Here is a 7,659-nt window from a genome sequence, read left to right as displayed (position 1 = left end):
TTAGACTCATTATAAGGATAATTTTTTTAAAATTCATCTAGTAAAACTCCTTAACAGGCTTTCCCATAAGGAATTAAAATCATTTGTGGTGGCGACTCACTATAGGCCTTTAAAGAAAGAGTGGCAGGCTAAGAGAATAACGGATTTGTCGCATTAATGAATGGCTCCTCATCTTAAAGGAATTATTTGATTTTCTGTTTTCAGAATGGGTTTAAGCATACTGTGTAATAGAATATAATAGAGTTGTAAATGAGGTTTTCTTTTGTGGGGAGATTGTAAGCTTGGCTTAAGAAGTTTATGGATAATTTCGTTGAACTAGAGATTCAGACAAAGATATTACCAGCAGACAGAAAGGATGGGACATTTCCAACTCATAGTAAAAGTAAAACAGTTAGAGCCTAGAATTCTTAGGCTATAAGTTATTACCATTCTTCAGAGTAATGAGGAATATGAGGGCATAGGGCAGTATATTCCTATTGTAAATGAATGGGTATAGAGAGGTAAACTGATGACATGGTAATGGGGCCACCTTACAAAATTAGAACTGTTAGAGTCTAGGACATTGTCTGGAAAGCATTTGTAAAAACAACAGAACAAATGAATTAAGAAAGAGTAAAAGATTTATATGTGTGCGTGGAGTGAAGCAATGACTACTACTCTTAAAATTTCTTTATTAGTCAATTTATATTTTATCTAATACAAATTTGAAAGTTTCCTGAATATTAAGACAGATTCCCTTGAGAGTGAAACCGTGGATTTAATATGACTTAATACTTCAAACCTTGAACAGAAAAAAATACGATTATAAAACACTGCCAAACGTATTATATTTAACTAAAATGTCACTTGATATGCTGAAAATCCATGTCATTTCTTTATTCTTTCTTATATTACCTAGAGGTCTAGAAATACTTATTTTATTATTTTATTTTTATTGTGTTATGTTAGTCACCATACAGTACATCATTAGTTTTTGATGTAGTGTTCCATGATTCATTGTTTGCATATAACACCCAGTGCTCATTGCAATACGTTCCCTCCTTAATACCCATCACCGGGCTAACCCATCCCTCCAGTTAATTCTCTTTAGGACGTGGACTAATTCATTTAGAACACATGGGCAAAACCGTTTCTACTTGTTTATTGAGTATGACCAGTGATGGTGGAACTGTTGGATTCCTTTTTTAATCTGGTTCTTATGTTGCTGAACATATCTTTCTGCCATGTCAGTTTGTGCAATTTTTGCTTGTCATATTTAAATTTTTCTTTTATATACTCTTGATTAAGCAGGAGGTGTGTATTTGTGTGTTTTACTGAAACGTTTTGTACAGAGTGCTTACTGTGTGCCAGGCTTTGTTCTAATGTAGGCATTGGAGATATAGTAGGGAACTACATAGACAGAAATCACGGCTTTGCTTTTCTTTTCTTTTTAAAGATTTTATTTATTTATTTGACAGACAGAGATTGCAAGTAGGTAGAGAGGCAGGTGGGGGGGTTGGGAGCAGGCTCCATGCTGAGCAGAGACCTGATGCAGGGCTTGATCCCAGGACCCCGGGATCATGACCCGAGCTGAAGGCTGAGGCTTTAACCCACTGAGCCACCCAGGCGCTTTTCTTTTTTTTTTTTTTTTTTAATTTTATTTATTTATTTGGTGCAGAGAGAGACAGAGACCACAAGTAGTCAGAGAGACAGGCAGAGAGAGGGGGGAAGCAGGCTCCCCGCCGAGCAGAGAGCCCGATGTGGGGCTCGATCCCAGGACCCCGAGATCATGACCTGAGCCGAAGGCAGAGGCTTTAACCCACTGAGCCACTCAGGCGCCCCACGCTTTTCTTTTTTTTAATAGAGCTAATTTCTACTGAGGAAAACCAACAAATATCTATATATGTATGAAAAAATATGTAAGAGAGTAAATTCTAAGGAGAAGATGATGAAGGAAGAGGTAGGAAACAATGTTCATATTTTAAATTGTATGGCCAGGGAAGGAAGTCTCTTTTGAATTTGACTTTTTATTAAGGAGATGAAAAACCTGGGAAAAGTAAGAGATCTATAAATAAGAGATCTATCTATACTGTGTATACACACACACACACACACACACACACACACACACATTTGTATGCCTTATATGCCTATTGGAAAGGTAATCCATAGGTATGTGAATTATGTATGTGTATATATATGTAATCCATACATGTAAATATTAACTTTGTACTTACTAAATTCATTCTCATATGTATCATTCATTCTGTATGTGTGTACTGCATTTTAACATTTTTCTTTTTAGTCTCATGAATTCATGACCTTTTATAATCTTAACATATTCCAGTTAATTATTATAATGTATATATTGTGATGCTCAGATTGTCAGAATGAGCCACCGGGGATCAATTCAGACTGACCCTTTGCTCCCTTCAGCACTGCTCTGACATTTTTGCAAGCATCCTTACTTTCTGACAATAATAGAATGTTCCAGACCCATCCTCAGTGTTTTTTGCCCAAATCATGAAGTTAGCTACCATGCAAGGAATTTAGGGAGGGAGAAAACAGGCATATGTATTCAAAAGGGGATATGAAATCAGAAATAGAAATTTCCCTCTTAAGAAAGGAAATAATTTTTCTCAGTTAAAGGTCTTGCTAGCCAGATTTGGGGTTCTAAGAAAGAGTCTAAGTAAAATTGGGTTGTCCATATACACTGTATTTTTTATTTTCTATCATTTCTCTTGCTCAGGAGGAAAAAGATAGCTCAACTCCATGGTAGAGCTTACTTTGATAAGTATATATTAAGCTCACCCTAATAAGAACTATATGTTAATTATTTATAAAACGAAGTTGTTTCAGGATTTTTGAAACACTGTTTTAATAAGTTAAAAGTGGCCATTTGAAAGTTAATGATAATTTAAAATTGCCTCACCTGATATAAATGAGTCAAAAGGAAATGTCATGAAGCTTCTCTAGATGCCTTAGGATTCCACTTGTTTTCTTCTGGCTACAGAAGGTTTTCTTTTTAAAAGTTTTTCCGATCTCTCTTCCTGAGAAAACACAATACAAAGCTTTGCGTGAAACATAAATAAATTTCCCACAGAGTTCTGTGCCCTTTTAGTAGTTACCATATTTGGATGCTAGGACTTTGCATGAATTTGGGGCAAAATTGCTGCCATTTATGATTGGGCTCCTTTTAGAGACAGCTGGGAAAAATGTTCCTTTTTTGAATATGATTTCACGTTCCTACTTAGCATATTAATTTGCTGTACCCTACTAAGATTTTCTTCTTTGTCCACAAAACTCAAGACAGACAATGGGTTATGTAGAGAAAAGCAGATTCTTTGAAGCCATGAGGTGAGGATACTTTAGTGACAGAGAAATGACTCACCTTCCTGGCCAGCTAGCTTTCTTGCTTTCTTTCCTTCTTTTCTTTTCTCTTTTTTCCTTTCCTTTCCTTTCCTTTCCTTTCCTTTCCTTTCCTTTCCTTTCCTTTTCTTTCTTTCTTTCTTTCTTTCTTTCTTTTTTGTCTTTCTTTCTTTTTTGAGGATTTTTAAAATTTATTTGACACAGAGTGGGAGAGACAGCGAGAGAGGGAACTCAAACAGGGAGTGGGAGAGGAAGAAGCAGGCTTCCTGCTGAGCTCGGGGTCAGATGGGGGCTCCATCCCAGGACCCTGGGACCATGACCTGAGCTGGAGGCAGACACTTAATGACAGCCACCCAAGCGCCCCCCACCCCCACCCCGGTCAGCTTTCTTAAAGCCATTCACATGGTAATTCATCACATATTCTAACCAGAAAAAGTAGCGAAAGTATCTGCTATTTTGATTATTGGCACAAGTAGAGGTGTTGGAGTCAGACAATCATACGGATATCAGCTCTTTTAGGAGAGACTGAGAAGTGATTATACTTCTTTTGAGCTTAGTTTAGTTATCTATAAAACTGAAGCAATAGTTCCAGCCTTTTGTTTTGATAAGGAATACTTGGAAGAATGTAATATATGTAACATTTAACATGGCGTTGATTAATCATGAAATCAAGCCGGAATTTGAATTGCATGCCCCAAGCCAGCTGTTCATGTAAGACAGAGTTGTACATCCCGCCCCTGTGAGTCTGCAGCTTCGGAGTCTCAGAGGCCACCTGGCTATTTGAGGCTGTTTGGACTCTGTCTTCTATTAAGACAGAGGCCAGGAAGTTATGGCTCTTGGTTTTTTAGATCTCCATTTATATTTTTGGACTTCAGCTCATATACATTATCAAAACTGTTTAGTCCAACACTCATTTCTTGGTTTATTTTTTCCCAAATAATCCCCAATTCCTACTCTCCCCCATAGGCATGCACACATATGCATCCTTAAATATATAGATATCCCATATAAAATCAGTCATATGTTGTATGTTTGAAATTTATATCAATGGTATTGTGCTATGAAAGTGTCATTTTTTTCTTACTCAGCTCTCTCTTCTTTTGTGTTTCTTTTAAAGTTTTTTATTTTAATTCCAGTATAGTTACCAGGCAGTATCGTATTGGTTTCAGGTGTCCAATACGGGGATTCAGCAATTCTATACATGACTCAGTGCTCATCATGATGAGTATACATACTCTTTAATGCCCATCACCTATTTCACTCATTCCTTGCCCCTCATCTCCCCTCTGGTAATCATCAATTTGTTCTCTATAGTTAAGAGTCTGTCTCTTGGGGCACCTGGATGGCTCAGTTGTTAAGCATCTGCCTTCAGCTCAGGTCATGATCTCAGGGTCCTGGGATCGAATCCCGAGTTGGGCTCTCTGCTCAGCAGGAAACCTGCTTCTCCCTCTCCCTTTCCCACTCCCCTTGCTTGTGTTCTCTCTCTCTGTCTAATAAATAAATAAACTTTTTTTTAAAAAAGAGTCTGTCTCTTGGTTTGTCTCTCTCTTTTTCTTTTGCTCATTTGTTTTGTTTCTTAATTTCCACATTTGAGTGAAATCATGGTATTTATCTTTCTCTGACATATTTCACTTAGCATTATACTCCCTAGCTCTATTCATGTTGTTGCAAATAGCAATAATTCTTTCTTTTTATGGCTGAATAATATTCCATTGTGTGTGTATATTCATCTCTCAGTGGACACTTGGACTGCTTCCATATTTTGGTTATTGTAAATAATGCTGCAATAAACATAGGGGTGCATGTATCCCTTTAAATTAGTGTTTCTGGGGGCACCTGGGTGGCTCAGTGGGTTAAGCCTCTGCCTTCAGCTCAGGTCATGATCTCAGGGTCCTGGGATCGAACCCCGAGTCAGGCTCTCTGCTCAGCAAGGAGCCTGCTTCCCCCTCTATCTCTGCCTACTTGTGATCTCTCTTTCTGTCTGTCAAATAAATAAATAAAATCTTTAAAAAAAGATTTTATAAATTAGTGTTTGTGTATTTTGGGGTAAGTACCTATTAGTGTGATTTCTGGATCATAAGGAAGGTAGTTTTACCATATTGTTTTCTGCAGTGGCTGCACCGGTTTACATTCCCACTGAGTGCAGGAAGGTTCCTTTTTCTCCACATCTGCCAACACTTGTTATTTTTTGTTATTTTATTTTTGTTATTTTTGTTATTCTGACAGGTGTGAGGTGATGTCTCATTGTAGTTTTGATGTGCATTTCCCTGTTGATGAGTAATGTTGAGTATATTTTCATGTGTCTGTTTTCGGTGTCTTCATCTGCATATCTTTGGAGAAATGTCTGTTCATGTCTTCTGCCCATTTTTTGATTGGACTATTTGCCTTTTGGGTGTTGAGTTATATTAGTTCTTTATATATTTTGGATGCTAACCGTTTATCGGACAGTCATTTGCAAATATCTTTTTCTGGTTTTTCTTTCTTTTCTTTTTTTTTTAAAGATTTTATTTATTTATTTGACAGAGAGAGATCACAAGGAGGCAGAGAGGCAGGCAGAGAGAGAGGAGGGAGCAGGCTCCTTGCGGAGCAGGGAGCCCGATGTGGGGCTCCATCCCAGGACCCTGAGATCATGACCTAAGCCGAAGGCAGAGGCTTAACCCACTGAACCACCCAGGCGCCCCATGGTTTTTCTTTTTTTTAACTTTAAGTAGGCACCATGCCCAGTATGGGGCTTGAACTCATGGCCCTGAGATCAAGGATCACATACTCTACCAAGTGAGGAAGCCAGGTGCCCCTCATATTCCCCCACTTAGTAGGTTGCCTTTTGGTTTTGTTGATTTTTCCCCCCCGGGGAGAAGCTTTTTATTTTGATGTAATCCCAGTAGTTTATCTTTGCTTTTATTTCCCTTGCCTCAGGAGACCCATCTAGAAAAATGCTATGGCTGGGGCACCTGGGTGGCTCAGTCATTAAGCATCTGCCTTCAGCTCAGGTCATGATCCCAGGGTCCTGAGATTGAGCCCCGCATTGAGCCCCGCATTGGGCTTCCTCCTCAGCAGGGAGCCTGCTTCTCCCTCTCCCTCTGCTGCTCCCCTGCTTGTGTTCCCTCTCTCTGTGTGTCTCTCTGTCAAATAAATAAATAAAATCTTTTTAAAAAATGCTATGGCTCGGGGCGCCTGGGTGGCTCAGTGGGTTAAGCCGCTGCCTTCGGCTCGGGTCATGATCTCAGGGTCCTGGGATCGAGTCCTGCATCGGACTCTCTGCTCAGCGGAGAGCCTGCTCCCCTCTCCCTCTCTCTGCCTGCCTCTCTGCCTACTTGTGATCTCTCTCTGTCAAATAAATAAATAAAATCTTTAAAAAAAAATGCTATGGCTGATGTCAGGGAAATTACTGCCTGTGCTCTCTTAGAGGATTTTTATTGTTTCAGTTTCAAGCCTTGCATTTCAGTCTTTAATCCATCTTGAGTTTATTTTTGTGTATGGTGTAAGAAGCAGGTCCAGTTTCATTCTTTTGCATTAGCTGTCCAGTTTTACTAGCACCATTCATTGAAGAGACTTTTTCCCCTTGCATATCATATTCTTGCTTCCTTTGTTGAAGATTGACCATGTAATTGTGGATTTATTTCTGCGTTTTCTATTCTGTTCTATTGATTTGTGTCTACTTTTATGACAGTGCCATACTGTTGTGGTTACTACAGATTTGTAATATAACTTGGAGTCTGGAATCGCGGTACTTCCTACTTTGTTCTTTTTCAGGATTGTTTTGGCTCTTTCGGGTCTTTTGTGGTGTCATACACATTTATGGATGGTTTGTTCTAGCTCTGTGAAAAAGGCTGTTGGTATTTTGACAGGGATTGCATTAAATCTGTAGATTGCCTTGGGTAGTGTAGACATTTTAACAATATTTGTTCTTCAATCCATGAGCATGGAGTGTCTTTCTGTTTCTTTGTGTCATCATCAGTTTCTTTCCTCAGTGTTTTATTGTTTTGAGAGTATAGGTCTTTCACTTCTTTGATTAAGTTTATTCCTAGCTATTTTATGATTTTTGGTGCACTTGTTAATGGGATTGTTTTCTTAATTTCTCTTTCTGCTGCTTCATTATTAGTGTATAGAAATGCAACAGATTTCCTTTTTTTTTTTTTTTTAAGATTTCTTTATTTGTTTGAGAGAGAGTGGGGCAGGAGGGGCAGAAGGAGAGAAACCAAGCAGACCCTGTGCTGAGCATAGAGCCCTATGCAGGGCTTGATCTCATGACCCTGAGATCATGACCTGAGCTAAAATGAAAAGTCAGATGCTTAACCTACTTAGCCATCC

This window comes from Martes martes (genome assembly GCF_963455335.1).
Source record: "Martes martes genome assembly, chromosome: 17".
In the NCBI taxonomy this organism is placed as follows: Eukaryota; Metazoa; Chordata; class Mammalia; order Carnivora; family Mustelidae; genus Martes; species Martes martes.
The sequence above is the reverse complement of the archived record's forward strand: the minus strand, read 5'-3'. Positions refer to the sequence as shown.